General features: G+C 39.8%; 1 long non-coding RNA gene across 2 annotated transcripts in view; it reads left to right on the top strand.

Annotated features, from left to right (window-relative positions):
- The window catches only part of LOC133649781 (uncharacterized), a 175,596-nt gene that overhangs the window by 139,680 nt on the left and 20,281 nt on the right, over positions 1-15,635 (top strand). The window contains exons 3-4 of one of the 2 annotated variants that reach the window (XR_009826148.1): positions 7,455-7,606; positions 14,674-15,269. This is a non-coding gene — a long non-coding RNA (uncharacterized LOC133649781). Of the gene's footprint in view, positions 1-7,454; positions 7,607-14,673; positions 15,270-15,635 lie in introns of those variants that run through there. The other variant, XR_009826147.1, reaches the window with a different exon arrangement.

The raw sequence follows: 15,635 nt of genomic DNA, 5'->3' as shown, positions 1-15,635 counted from the left end.
CTTCTTTCCTTTTTCTCTATCGTCTTGTTGTGGGGCTGACTTGCTCGTACATGCACATTCATCCTTCGCTGTTGCCATTTCTGATACCAAGTAGCGTATAATTGGAATTTATATCTGTCAGTAGATTTAACATGGAAGCACTGGAACCTACAACATGGCTGGCAGGGAGAAGACACAGTCGGAGTGGAGACCTGTGTGACCATTGCAAATATTAAAGTAATATTTCCATTTGTTTGTGCTGTGAACATTTTCGTTTGTGCCGTTACTATTATTCTAAAATACATTTTGTAACTAGTGATATCATCCAATAACGTTTAAATAACGTTTTATCATTCATGTCCAGCCTCCCGACCCCCACCTCCCAAAACATGTCAAATTTGTATGTGCTACCACAAATGTTTTGACTCTTATAATTTTTTTTTTATTATTAACGTTTGGCCAATAACTGGACTGGACATTGACTGGACATTGGCCGAGAGCTAATGGACAGCCTTGGATGGAGTAGGCTCTCTTCGTTGCTTTGTTGGGTCTGTTCCTTCTTTCTGGCCGTATGTGGGTGTTGAAATTGTGTTTTATTTGGGTTTTTTTTAGTTTGTTGTTTGTCTATGCATGGTGAAAATGCATGTATTATTGCTTTTTTTTCCCCGTTATTTTAATTTTGTAGCTGCATGTAGAAATACTGCCTCTTAAGTGGCAGCTGATTGCATCAGCTCTGTGCTTCTTTAATGTATTTTATGTCCTTTATGTTTATTTAATGTTTCCCTCTTGTTTTCACACCAAGATGTGCACAGTACTGTGCTCTCTTGTAGTTGTGTTTTTCTTTGTTTCTTGCATTGAACAAGAGCACAGTCCACCAAGTTAAATTTCTTGTGTGTTAAACATACGTGGCCATAAATCAGATTCTGATTCGTAATAACCTAAAAATTATAAAACAATAATAATATAAAAACTATAATAGTTAAAACAAATGTTTGCAACACAGACCAGCACCTACTCAGTGGCCTAGTGGTTAGAGTGTCCGCCCTGAGAACGGTAGGTTGTGAGTTCAAACCCCGGCCGAGTCATACCAAAGACTATAAAAATGGGATCCATTACCTCCCTGCTTGGCACTTAGCATCAAGGGTTGGAATTGGGGGTTAAATCACCAAAATGATTCCCGGGCGCGGCACCGCTGCTTCCCACTGCTCCCCTCACCTCCCAGGGGGTGAACAAGGGGATGGGTCAAATGCAGAGGACAAATTTCACCACACCTAGTGTGTGTGTGACAATCATTGGTACTTTAACTTAACTTAACACAAACGCAGCACAGACATTTGGGATGGGGGCGCTGGTTACAAATGATAAAACATTAATAATATAAAAACTATAACAGGCAAATAATTTTGTAGAGCGAACAAATTGGACAAGTTTGGGGACCCCTATAAAATCTCCAAGACAGACAGTTTACTTGTGCAAAGCTGGGCAGCTCGTTAACGTCTAAATGTTCTCCAATAAGCACACAAAGTTGCTCTTTTCTTGTATTTCAGTCAAGTCATTTATAAAAGGTAATCATGGTAGGTTATAGGCTACCAGGAGCTAGCAGCTACACAACAGCTAAGCACACCATGGCACAAAAGCTAGACATACGGAATAAGTACTTTTCAATGATCTTTGAGTCAGAAAATATTTTTGGTACAATGGATAGAATTTTTACCTGACAAGTTTCGACTGTCATCTGCAGTCTTCTTCAAAAGGGTGCCCTGACCACTGTGACGTGTCACCTATCAGCTGTTCCTATCGGCGTGGACAACCAGGTAGTCTGACTAGAATACAATTGAAAAGTTTATGAATAAGAAGACATAATGAACCTTTTTTAGATACATACTGCGCGTCCTTAATTGAACAATATTGCAGTCTGAAACAGCGTATTAGAAAGTATTCAGTAACAAACATGTCCGTATCATTCAACGTACTGCATCATGAGCTTACCTTGATAAATCATTGTGGACCACTAAGTGTTGCCAAAAAAACGCCCCGCTTCAACATAAAGACAGCATAAGTCCATTCCAGGCAGTTAATAATAAATACGTTAGTTGTTTTTTTTCATGCCTACCATTATTTTCTGTTTGACTAATTTCACTTGATCAAACCTTTTCTAACATTCTATCCATCCATTTTCTACCGCTTGTCCTCTCGGAGTCACAGGGGGTGGCTGGAGCCTATCCCAGCTGCATTCGGGCGGAAGGCAAGTCGCCACCTCATTGCAGTTTTCTAACATTCTACTCTACAAAATAACATAAGTACCGGTATGTATGATTCATGATGATCCTGTATCAGATATATATTGGTATCGGCCTATTCCCATGGCTCCAATATCAGTATTGTATCGTAAATGAAAAAGTTGTATCGGAAAACCCCTTCTTTTGGGAGGGCAAAAAAAACTTCCGGAAGTACAACAGAAAGACAGCAGCTGTGTAAAGTAGCTTTCATACTGTCTGCTTGAGACTCGCGCAACAAAATGTTTTGCGACATTTTGAATCTGGTTTGTGAATCTTATTCGAAAAGTTTTGGACTTCGGGATGTAACGATTACCGGTATAATCCAAAATAGCGGGAAAAAAACTATGACAAACTGTTATTGCAAATTTTCTACAGAAGCAGCTAGCGCGGTACTGGCTGGCTAGCTTAAATGCCACCATGAATACAAGACACATTTAAAAAAAAAAATTGGTTAAAAGATTTTAGTGTCCGTTTAAGTACTCTTTGAGCACATTCAACATTACCGGGATTACAATAATAACCATGATACTCGTGTTATGTACATTTTCAAATGAGTACATTCCGAGTTGGACTTTACTTTGGTTTGCTAAACAGTAAAGCTATGCTACAAAGAAAGTGAATGATAGCGAGATAATGACATGTAGGTGGTGACATGGGAATAATCCAAATAAACTCAATGAAAAAAAACTAAATAAAAACAAAGTACAGAGACTGAGTCACCAACGCATGATTCTTTGTTTTCGCACTCCGTTCCGCGAAATGATAAGAGACTAGTTTGCTACATGCAATGTTTGTACAGTAACCAAGACTTCAAACAAAAACCCTTGGCATGTTTTAATTAAAAAATGTATATAAAGTATATATAAAAATGTTAACTATTCGGATAGAAAAGGATTGTGGGATTTGTTTGGGACCGCCGTGGCGTGGAATGCAGGCAGTATAGCAGGGGTGTCCAAAGTGCGGCCCGGGGGCCATTTGCGGCCCGCAGCTAATTGTCTACCGGCCCGCCACACATTCTAGAAATGCTATTGCAAAAATAAATAAAAAACATTAAAAAAAAGTAGAATGAGGTGAAATCTAACTAGAAAAAGTTGCAATGTTGACACAAAGCTGCCATGCAGGCTGTTTTTTTTCTTTTGTCTATCTTTATTTTCCTTTTTTTGCCATTGTTCAAAAAAATCCCCAAAAAACAATAATAATAATAATTGAATTATTGACCTATTCAAGGCTCCAATTATTTCAAATATTTCACTTTAAAATGTTTTATGTGGAAAATATTGCATATATTGTGTGGTTGCCATACAAAAACATCAACGTTTTCTTTGACAAAAGAGCATAAAACAAACAAAATAATAGTTCAAACGTAAAATTTACAGATATATTTGAAGTTGATCTCGTAACTTAAGTGTTGAAAGTAAAAAAAAACTAATACAAATGTATCACTTTGAGTGGGGCACCTTTTGTATCCTAAATATATTTAATGGGATTTTATTTATCTTTTGACTGTGATTACTCAAAAATAACAATGAATTAATATCAATGGTGTCATGCATTATTTATGTTTTTAAGGCTCTAATTACTTCACATCAAACGTTGCTTTCTGAATGTTTTGGGCAGTGGGAGAAATACTGCATATTTCAGTTTTATTATAAAAAACAAAGTTGTCTTGACAGAAAAGGCATTCAACCTTTTTGTTTTTTTAAATTTTATATCAACCTAAAGTTGATATACTGTAGAGATTTACTGTAAGCGTTAAATAAAAAATAAAAAATAATAATTTGACTTGTTTTTAACATTTTAATGACTTAGACCCTTTATGGTCCCCGGGAGCACTAAAGGTAAAAAAAAACCAAAATCCATATATTTTGTTATGATTTGAAAATGAAAACTATCAAAATGGCCCCCGCAGGCTTTAATTTTTCTGTGTGCGGCCCTCAGTGGAAAAAGTTTGGACACCCCTGCAGTATAGGTTTTTGTTTGTGGAGAGAGGAGGAAACAAATGTTATATAATAATATACATCCCTAAAAACCTAATAATTACGACATGCATCTTTCAGCATTAATATTTTCACACCAGTCTCTGAATTTTTTTTTTTTTTAAAACATTTATGTGTTTTGTAGTGTCCACAAAAGACTCAGAAGCATTGCTTCTTGGTCCTGCAGGCCCTGCTGCCTCCTCTTGTCTCGTATTAGCTCCCCTTCTTTCGCCCCCCGATCCGTGATTGACTTCATAGGCGTTGCCAGGGAAACGTGGTATCTGGCTCTCAGCTTGATGGACTTATTGAACTGTAACGGGCCGAGATAATTGTCGTCTGTCTTCCAGGTTGGTCTGTCCTGTCTGAGACTTGAATGTGACCTATATGGCAGAGAATTGTTGAGACAGACGGAACCTTTTAACCCTTTGGCCACCAGGCAGCTGCAAAGTACTTTGTTTTATTTAGTAATCCGTTCCAAAAGAACCAAATCTTCCCATAAGAAATAATGTAATGTGAATCCAATTAATTAGTCCAAGACACTCAAAAATATAAACACAAAACACATTTTTAAATAAATAATTATTGTTTTACATGCAGAAAACCATTTAAATACATTTCATTGATGAATAAATAATACATAAATGAAGGTTTCACATCACTTTTACCTAAGTAGGCAACATATGGGATTGTATGTTTTGGATACAAAACATACAAAACAGACTATGCTAACAATAACCATTATGTTAACAAAATTTGAATGTAAAGGCAAATTTTTTATGAAAACCAAATCATTTGAAAACTTGTAGAAGTGGTACCTCAGGATACGAGTGCCTCTTACGAGTTTTTCGGGATACGAGCTGTCTCTCGGCTAAATGTTATGCTTTATGTTTAAAGCAAACATCAGGATTACGAGCATCCCTATACCACTAGTTGGCATTGCAAATGTCACAGTGAACCCTGTAAAATCTGACTAAAACACTGGTTAGCATTAGTTTATATGCAGGGATGGAAATAACTGTATTTTTCCAAGCATAGGAAGAAAGTGAGTGTGAAGGACAGCACTGAAAAGAAGAAAAAGTGGATGATATTCATTGAAATAAAGAAATAAATCATTAAAAACATGACAAAGCGTGTAGCTAGCTCACTTAGTGAAGCAGCTGGAGCGTAGCGCTGCTAGTTTTTACTGAGGCAGGATGAGTCGATAACGCCAGCCAAGGACGCTAAAATAACATCTAAGCAACAGACATGTATCAATGAAAATATGGATAAGCTGTTGCTGAAAAAAATCTATTCACAGCCAAATTGCGATTTTTTTATTTTTTATTTTAAATAAATACCATTTAAAAAAAAAGTTGTTTAAATTGTAGGCCAACTTTGTGCTTACTAGCTACACATATACCTCATACATCAGCAGTCAAGAGGAGCGTGCGTTTTTGAAAAGGTTTCTTATAATTTTTTAGAGGTGCTGAAAAAATTGGATTCGCATCCAAACCACGATCCCTATGTATTCTGTTTATTTCGATTCTAAATCGATTACGGTATTAATTTTCAACAATTGAAATAGAAAAAAATTAGGGCTGTCAAAATTAATGCGTTAACTCATGTGATTAATCATAAAAAATTGCATGTATGATGAACATTTAGATTAAATATGCAATTTATTTTGAGCATCTAAGCTCTTTTACCTTATGTTCAGTGATCAGATCAATGCATACGTCAGTACACAAATGTGTGAAGCGACTCCGACTTCACTCTAAAAAAACAGCCTGAAAGAAGTTAGAAGAAGAACAGTTCAAAGGTTTTGTGCAAATAAAAATGACATGCATTCAAGTAAAACGTATAAAAACGTTCCTGGATGACATTTCCTACAATAAAATTGCATTTGTGTACAAATATTGGGGTCTTTTAATAAGCAAATTTTAATTATGCATGTAGGTCATCACCTGTGAATAATCATGATTAATCCATATTCCAAATCCCCTGATGAGCAGGGAAAACTGCGAAACAGGCTTGTAGGGATGATATAGCCTCTGCGGTTTTTCCTGACCTAACGTATATTCCGCTCTACCCCGGTATTGAGCATTGTATAACGGATAAACCACAGAAACCTCGACTATATATATATATATATATATATATATATATATATATATATATATATATATACAAATGAAGAATACATTTTTAGGTTATCTCTGCACTGACTCGCTGTGCGTGTACGTCATGCGTCAGCAGCCAAAAGAAGCTTTTGTAGCTTGTAACCTGTTTTAAAAAGGTTTTATTATAATTTTTGTATTGTATAAAATATTGCGATACCGAGAATTGTGCTGAATTGAGAATCGATTCTGAATTGACTCCATGAATCGGAATTGAACCATGAGTTGTTGTAAGATTCACATCTCCAGTAATTGCTGCACATTATTATTACATTATTTCATAAAACATACACTATTTGCTCGAGTCATACAATTTATTCTATCTAAACATTTGGTTATCTTTTTAAAAGGCATGTCATGTGTTAAAATTAATCAATTTTAATGCATTCCAAAGGGTGACACTTTGTTTGTCGTGGTACGAGCTGAGTGACGGAACCAATTAAATTTGTATCCTAAGGTACCAGCATATTACCTTCTTGTTAGCCATCAGCGTTCCTCATTTTGCATCACTACTGGAGTTAGTGATTTCGAAAGCTTATGTCGAAAAAGGAGGGGAAGAAGCACTAGCGTTTTTGTGGTCGCATGCATGAACACACAAGACATTCCTGGTGTGTCGTCAAGTGTGTCCAGTGGGCGGGTGGACACTCTGACCTTGCCTGAGTCTGACTTTGTAAGAAGAAACTTTGATATTTCAAAAAAAAGGACATAATGAACTCTTTCCCGAACAATCCAATCCATTGTCAGGGTAAAATGTTGTTAACTATTTCGCGCACAGGTCTTATTGTTAGTGGCAAGAAATTCATGTTTTGTTTTTTTAAAGAACATTGGGGTAATGGTGCAGTCGTGCACAGTGAGAGTGTCTGGGAGTGTCTTGGTGTAGTCTGGATTTCCTGGTGTAGATAAGTCTACGTGTGATAATTGTGTCACGCCAGACAACCTTCCACTATCTCTATCCCTCATTAGTCGCCCAAAACACCTTCCTTCCCGCCACAGCATCATCCGCTCTATAATTGTCCACTCTCCTCTCTGAGTGTCACAGACATCCTTTCTGTACTTTCTTCCAGAGTGAAGATGAGATGAAGAAGGACCAGAATGTGGAGGAGACTCTCATCCCCCCCGCCCCCCCAAGCTCCACATCATTATGCATCATTACGCCGCGGCAATAAAACCACTGGATTGGGGCCTAACTGCTAAAACATCAATAGTTTAATTGAAGGTAAGGACAATGACAGCGATAATTGCGGAGGACCGAATCATACAAAAAACAACAATACTTTTGTAATTAATTGTTAAAGTTAAAGTAAAGTACCAATGATTGTCACACACACACTAGGTGTGGTGAAATGTGTCCTCTGCATTTGACCCATCCCCTTGTTCACCCCCTGGGAGGTAAGAGGAGCAGTGAGCAGCAGCGGTGGCCGCGTCCGGGAATCATTTTGGTGATTTAACCCCCAATTCCAACCCTTGATGCTGAGTGCCAAGCAGGGAGGCAATGGGTTTTATTGGTATAGTCTTTGGTATGAATCGGCTGGGGTTTGAACTCATGACCTACCGATCTCAGGGCTGACACTCAAACCACTAGGCCACTGAGCAGGTGTAAATAACTATTTGTATATACAATTCATTTCTTTCAAACACCAAAATACTCTACATGAACACAATTTTATAGAGAATAATCATAGTTTTACATGCATAACACGATGGCATCAATAGTGTTTCTCACCTTCTCTATCAAAGTGATGGGCACTCATAACTATATTTGGACCCATGGCGGATTTGCAGTCGTACTCAATAAAAAACAATAAAGGAACTGAGTCAACAATGGGTGGATTCCTTGGTTGGACACTCTATTCAGTGGGATAATATGTGGGCAAGTAGACTAGCTTGTTTAGGCGATGTTTGTACGTCCGATAACTGAGACAATATATGAAAACCAGGGCAAAATTGAGCCAAAAATGTTCATAAGAAATCCAAAACAAACGTAGGCATTGATTACCGTATTTTTCGGACTATAAGTCGCTCCGGAGTATAAGTTGCACCGGCCGAAAATGCATAATAAATAAGGAAAAAAACATATATAAGTCGCACTGGAGTATAAGTCGCATTTTTTGGGGACATTTATTTGATAAAACCCAACACCAAGAATAGACATTTGAAAGGCAATTTAAAATAAATAAAGAATAGTGAACAACAGGCTGAATAAGTGTACGTTATATGAGGCATAAATAATAATAATAATAATAATAATATACAATAGAGCTTTCAATACTACCGTTTTATTGTGATAATGCATGTTGATATCACATTATAGCTTTGTCCCACAGATTTGACAGCAACAAATGCACAAAGTCATCTTCAACGCAATATAGCATCCTTGCTAGCGGCTGTGTCTCGCCACAGTGCAAGTCACTAATATTTGCCTCAATGGCAGCAAAACAACTACAGTATGTTTCCTAAAAGTTGGAAACATATATACATATATACATACAGGATGAGGAATAGCTAAACATACTAGTTTACAATAAGCCATGCTAACCGCTAAGCTAGAGCTCTGTAAACGAGGGTGGATGGAGTATAGTATCAGCAAATGGTCGATAGTACAGTGATTACGTTGATATTTTTGTTATTGTTAACAAACAAGTAAAAGCCAACAGTAGTTTCTGCTTTGGTTCAGTTGTTGTAATTGTTGTAATAAAAGGGAACACGGAAATAGTTAAAAATAATAATTCATATTGTTAAACCACCATTCTGTGTTTATATCGAACTGGAGTTGTTTTTCAAAAAATATAAATTATTCACTGATCCTGTTCATTTGAAGTATGAACATTGGTATGACAAATACTGCCTTTGTAACTACTTGGTACTGATGGATCGATAGATATCCACATTTCCAGTATCACCCAAAAGTAATATAAAGAATCCAAACAGCAAGAGAAGAAGTTCCTATTAGATTTGAACAAAAGTGTAGATATAAAAATGTTACAACAAGAAGTAACTAGATATTAACAGTGAATTAGTAAGTAGATAGTTTTGCGAAAATACGAGAAAAGAGGCAAAATGTTACCGCATACGTCATGAGCTAAATTAGAAGCCTTTGTAACCTAATTTAAAATGGTTCTATTTTCATTTATATACCAAATAGCATATGGTTATCGCAAGAGGCTGCAATAAATATCGTAATATAGATTTTAGACCAGGGGTAGGGAACCTATGGCTCTCGAGCCAGATGTGGCTCTTTTGATGACTGCATCTGGCTCTCAGATAAATCTTAGCTGACATTGCTTAACACGATAAGTAGTGAATAATTCATCCAACGCCCTTGACGCGAATCCCTTAGGGGTGATGGACGGCTGGGCAGTGCCCGAATAGCTGCAGCCAGCCACCGTAGCCCCCACTCCCTCCGTTCTGTTGCAAGTCTCGAGTTGTATGTTGTAATACGTATATGTGCTTTGCTCTGGAGCTGTTCTGTGACCCTGTACACTGTTTGTTTGTCTAATCAAGCACGGGTTTGTGCTGAAAACAAAGTTTTGTTGTACTTGGGCAATAACAATAAAGACCTACCTACCTACCTAATTACGCTGGTAATCAGTGTCAAAATATAAAACATTCTCATGCATTTATATCCATCCATCCATTTTCTACCGCACCTGTTCAAAAAGTCGCATTAATGGTAAGAAGTATTTTATTTATTATTGGTTAGCTACAGAATAACAATGTTATTAAAAATAATAAGAGACCTATTATACTCTAAAAATGTTGGTCTTACTAAAAAATGCGCGCATTTAGTTACATTCAGTGTTAAAAAATATTATATGGCTCTCACGGAAATACATTTTGAAATATTTGGGTTTCATGGCTCTCTCAGCCAAAAAGGTTCCCGACCCCTGTTTTAGATCATATCCTCCATTCCTAGTACAAGTCAGAACAAACAGTATTTTCCCATTTTCCTAACAATATCTTTATTTACAAATGTCAAGTGGCGCTCAATGCAAACAGTCTCCACTCCAAACTATTTCATTGTTTTCACTAGCGAGGTTTCCATTCCCCTTGAAATGTCGGATATTGGCTTTGTTGCCAAAGGCAGCGAAAGCATATTTTCTCAGTGTGTTTGTGTGCAAAGAGGGAGGCAATGCGGCCAGGCTGCAGATATCATCCATCACCCTGTCAGCAGCCAAAGGGCTGCTGGGAACGAGGGCATACACCTCCCCGGCTCTGACAACAGATGCCGCATTCAAATGTTCTGTGACAGAAAGCTTGAGAAAACTTGCGATGCGCCCCCAGTACGCAGAGCCATTAACCTCATGATGAGGGAGCACAGAATAACAGCTCAGTCTGGACATCATACCGGCTTGCATCATCCGAGTGAACAACGTATAGTCTGCGCCGTATAAAACATTCATTGCACCGCAAAGACGGCTGACTAATAAGCGCACAAATGCGTCAACGCTGCACTATCACTGCTTGCATATTCTCAGCTTAGTCGCTTCCATTTATTGTGACAGCCTCTATAACTGGATTACATACTTTCTGCAGGCCGAGACTAATTGTTGTCAAAGCAATTGTCCCACAGTGTATAGCTTTTGTCAAACACACGGAACATCCCATATGTTCCCTTTGTGTCTGAGTATCCAATAATGTATGCCGTCACGAACAAATCTGATGTAAATACGTTAAAAAAAACATCTTTGATAAATATTTAACAGCCTGCTTGTCTTTGTGTAAAACTATCCATGGATGTAACGATATGAACATTTCATATCATGGTTACTGTGACCAAAATTATCACGGTTATCATTCGGATCACGGTAGTCACTCGAAACAACTTAAGCACACGCAGAAATCTTTTAACCAAGTTTTACCTAAAAAATAAATGAATCAATAGACACAAGCAGAAGAAACATTAAATATTGTCCTGGCATCTTAAAGTTAAAGTACCAATGATTGTCACACACACACTAGCTGTGGCAAAATTATTCTCTGCATTTGATCCATCACCCTTGATCACCCCGTGGGAGGTGAGGGGAGCAGTAAGCAGCAGCAGTGGCCGCACCCGGGAATCATTTTTGGTGATTTAACCCCCAATTCCAATCCTTGATGCTGAGTGCCAAGCAGGGAGGTAATGGGTCCCATTTTTATAGTTTTTGGTATGGCTCGGCCGGGGTTTGAACTCACAACCTACCGATCTCAGGGCGGATACTCTAAACCAGGGGTCACCAACCTTTTTGAAACCAAGAGCTACTTCTTGGGTACTGATTAATGCGAAGGGCTACCAGTTTGATACACACTTAAAGGCCTACTGAAATGAATTGTTTTTATTTAAACAGGTATAGCAGATCCATTCTATGTGTCATACTTGATCATTTTGCGATATTGCCATATTTTTGCTGAAAGGATTTAGTAGAGAACATCGACGATAAAGTTCACAACTTTTGGTCGCTGATAAAAAAAAGCCTTGCCTGTACCGGAAGTAGCGTGACGTCACAGGTTGAAAGGCTCCTCACATTTCCCCATTGTTTACACCAGCAGCGAGAGCGATTCGGACCGAGAAAGCGACGATTACCCCATTAATTTGAGCGAGGATGAAAGATTTGTGGATGAGGAACGTGAGAGTGAAGGACTAGAGTGCAGTGCAGGACGTATCTTTTTTCGCTCTGACCATAACTTAGGTACAAGGGCTCATTGGATTCCACACTTTCTCCTTTTTCTATTGTGGATCACGGATTTGTATTTTAAACCACCTCGGATACTATATCCTCTTGAAAATGTGAGTCGAGAACGCGAAATGGACATTCACAGTGACTTTTATCCCCACGACAATACATTGGCGAAGCACTTTAGCTACGGAGCTAACGTGATAGCATCGGGCTTAACTGCAGATAGAAACAAAAGAAGTAAACCCCTGCCTGGAAGGATAGACAGAAAATCAACAATACTATTAAACCATGGACCTGTAACTACACAGTTAATGCTTTCCAGCCTGGCGAAGCTTAACAATGCTGTTGCTAACAACGCCATTGAAGGTAACTTAGCTACGGGACCTCACAGAGCTATGCTAAAAACATTAGCTCCTACGCCAGCCAGCCCTCATCTGCTCATCAACACCCGTGCTCACCTGCGTTCCAGCGATCGACGGAGCGACGAAGGACTTCACCCGATCATCGATGCGGTCGGCGGCTAGCGTCAGATAGCGCGTCTGCTATCCAAGTCAAAGTCCTCCTGGTTGTGTTGCTGCAGCCAGCCGCTAATACACCGATCCCACCTACAGCTTTCTTCTTTGCAGTCTTCATTGTTCATTAAACAAATTGCAAAAGATTCACCAACACAGATGTCCAGAATACTGTGGAATTTTGCGATGAAAACAGAGCTTTTTGTATTGGATACAATGGTGTCCGAATACTTCGGTTTCAACCATTGACGTCACGCGCATACGTCATCATACATAGACGTTTTCAACCGGAAGTTTTGCGGGAAATTTAAAATTGCACTTTATAAGTTAACCCGGCCGTATTGGCATGTGTTGCAATGTTAAGATTTCATCATTGATAAAAAAACTATCATACTGCGTGGTCGGTAGTAGTGGGTTTCAGTAGGCCTTTAAATAAATTGCCAGAAATAGCCAATTTGCTCAATTTACCTTTAACTCTATGTTATTATTAATAATTAATGATATTTATCTTTGTGGAAACACTGATCATTTTAATGATTTCTCACAATAAATATATATAGAAACAGATAAATATCAATATGCAACACTTTATTTTTTATATTTTCTTTAACTGTGTGGTAGGAGCGGTAACTTGGCCAATAGAAACTGAGGTAAAGCAAGCTAACGGTGTGGCCCCGCCACCTAGGGGATGTCCTGATAATCGATTGTTTGTCCCCACTGAGCTGCGTCCCCGGGTGATTCATTGGGCCTACACCTCGCTGCTTTCATGTCATCCGGGAGTTAAACGAACTGTTTGTAATCTCCCGGCGGTTCTGGTGGCCAGCTATGGAGGCGGAGGTCCGGGAGTACGTCGAGGCGTGTTCGGTCTGTGCCAGGAACAAGATGTCTTCCAGGTCTCGCATGGGACTTCTCCAGCCGCTCCCCATCCCCTCCAGACCATGGTCAGACATCACGATGAACTTCGTTACAGGGCTCCCGGTCTCACAAGGTAACACCACTGTTCTCACTGTGGTGGACAGATTCTCCAAGATGGTCAGATTCATCGCTATGCCTGAATTACCTTCCGCCAAGGAGATGGCGGAGATTATGATGACCAATGTGTTCAGAGTTCATGGATTCCCCAAAGATATTGTTTCAGACCGGGGGCCCCAGTTTGTATCACGGTTCTGGGGGGAGTTCTGCCGACTCATTGGAGCCAAGGCCAGCCTGACATCAGGATATCATCCGGAAGCCAACGGCCAGACCGAACGACTTAACCAGCAGCTGGAAACCGGCCTCCGGTGCGTGGTCTGCCAGAACCCCTCCACATGGAGCAAACACCTGGTCTGGGTAGAGTGTGCGCACAATTCGCTACCTACATCAGCCACCGGCCTCTCTCCCTTTCATTGTGCCTTAGGGTACCATCCCCCTCTCTTTCCAGAGAATGAGTCGGAAGTGTCGGTCCCCTCCGCCCATGCCATGGTCCAACGTTGTCGCCGCATTTGGGCAGCCGCCCGTCAAGTATTGACCAGACAAGGAGATCGGATGAAGAGAGCGGCAGACCGAAAGAGACGACCTGCGCCCGCCTACTAGCCCGGTCAGAGAGTCTGGCTATCAGCCAAGGACCTACGTCTCAAGGTTTCATCCAAGAAACTGGCACCACGTTTTGTAGGACCGTTTCCAATCATCAGGCTCGTCGGACCTGCAGCGGTTCGACTTCGTCTGCCCCGATCCCTCCGCGTCCACCCTACCTTCCACGTTAGTCAGGTTAAACCAGCCAAGGAAAGCACCATGGTCCCAGCCACCACGTCCCCTCCACCACCCGAAGTAATCGACGGTGGACCAGTCTACAAGGTGAAACGCTTGTTGGCAGTACGCAACCGGGGCAGGGGCAGACAATTCCTGGTTGATTGGGAAGGATACGGACCTGAAGAAAGACAGTGGGTTCCGTCCCGCCACATTGTCGACCCCACTCTTATCAAGGACTTCTTTAGAGACCACCCTGAACAGTCTGGGCCGTCAGGAGTCGGCCCTAGAAGGGGGGATTCTGTCACACCTGGGTGAAGTTTTGTCTGGTTTCATGTGGTCTTGTCATATCCTGTTTTATTTTGAAATGTTAACTCTCCCTCTCATTTCAGATCACTTGCCCTTCCTCCTGTTTCACTGGTCTGATGTCTCTCCTGATTGCCTGATTGTGCCCACCTGTGTCACCCTCCCTCATGTGTATAAATGTCTCGTCCTCCTCCTGTCCTGTGCCAGAGTGTTTCGTCTCGTCATGTACCTCCAGCAGTCTTCCACAGTCTTGTCCAAGTCATTGAGTATTGCCTTGATTTATTCTTTGATTTCTCTGTTCCCTCTGAAGAGTGATTTTGATTTGCTAAAGTTTTTGGTCAGTTTTGTTTGAGCTAATTTCATAGTGCTCTGCCTTTTTTTCCCTCCTCTTGGAGCACTTTAATTTGTAGATATTTCTTAACTCTTTATAGAGTAGTTTCTGTTTATAGCATTGTGTCTCTTCCTCTTTGTGAGCGCTTTTCCTTTTGTGTAGCTTATCATAGGTTGTTGCTTTTGTTATTAGATCAGTGTAAATTTTGATATTGTCCTTTTTCCTCCCTTTGGAGTGATTTTCTGTTTATTGTTTTATGCCCTGTGCTACGTTTCCTTTTTACTCTAGTATATCAAGTATAGAGTTTGTAGCCAATTGTTTATTCACTCTGTCTGAAGAGAGATCATAGAAAACAGCAGAATAAAAGCCTGCGTCAAACGTTTCCCGTCTGCAACTGAGTCCTCATTCTTGCCAAGTCCTAACAAGAACAACTTGCTATGGGTTTGAACCTGATATTTCCATAATGGGCCCTTTTCTTTATCCATTTCTCCTGCTACGGCAGGTCAGGAGGGGCAAAAAGGAAGTGTTCGTGTTAATCGGCCGTTAACAAAATTTGTGCCGTTATTGAAATTTATAGTTAACGCGTTATTATCGCATTAACTTCGATTTGTATGTGTACACAAATGCACGGACACACTTTAGACCTTTTATTAACTTATGGTTTTACTGATGATAATGTAATTGTGGGTGATGCAGTATTTTCAGACCACAGTACAG

The sequence above is a fragment of the Entelurus aequoreus genome, linkage group LG05 (genome assembly GCF_033978785.1).
Source record: "Entelurus aequoreus isolate RoL-2023_Sb linkage group LG05, RoL_Eaeq_v1.1, whole genome shotgun sequence".
Lineage (NCBI taxonomy): Eukaryota > Metazoa > Chordata > Actinopteri > Syngnathiformes > Syngnathidae > Entelurus > Entelurus aequoreus.
The sequence above is the reverse complement of the archived record's forward strand: the minus strand, read 5'-3'. Positions and strand labels throughout refer to the sequence as shown.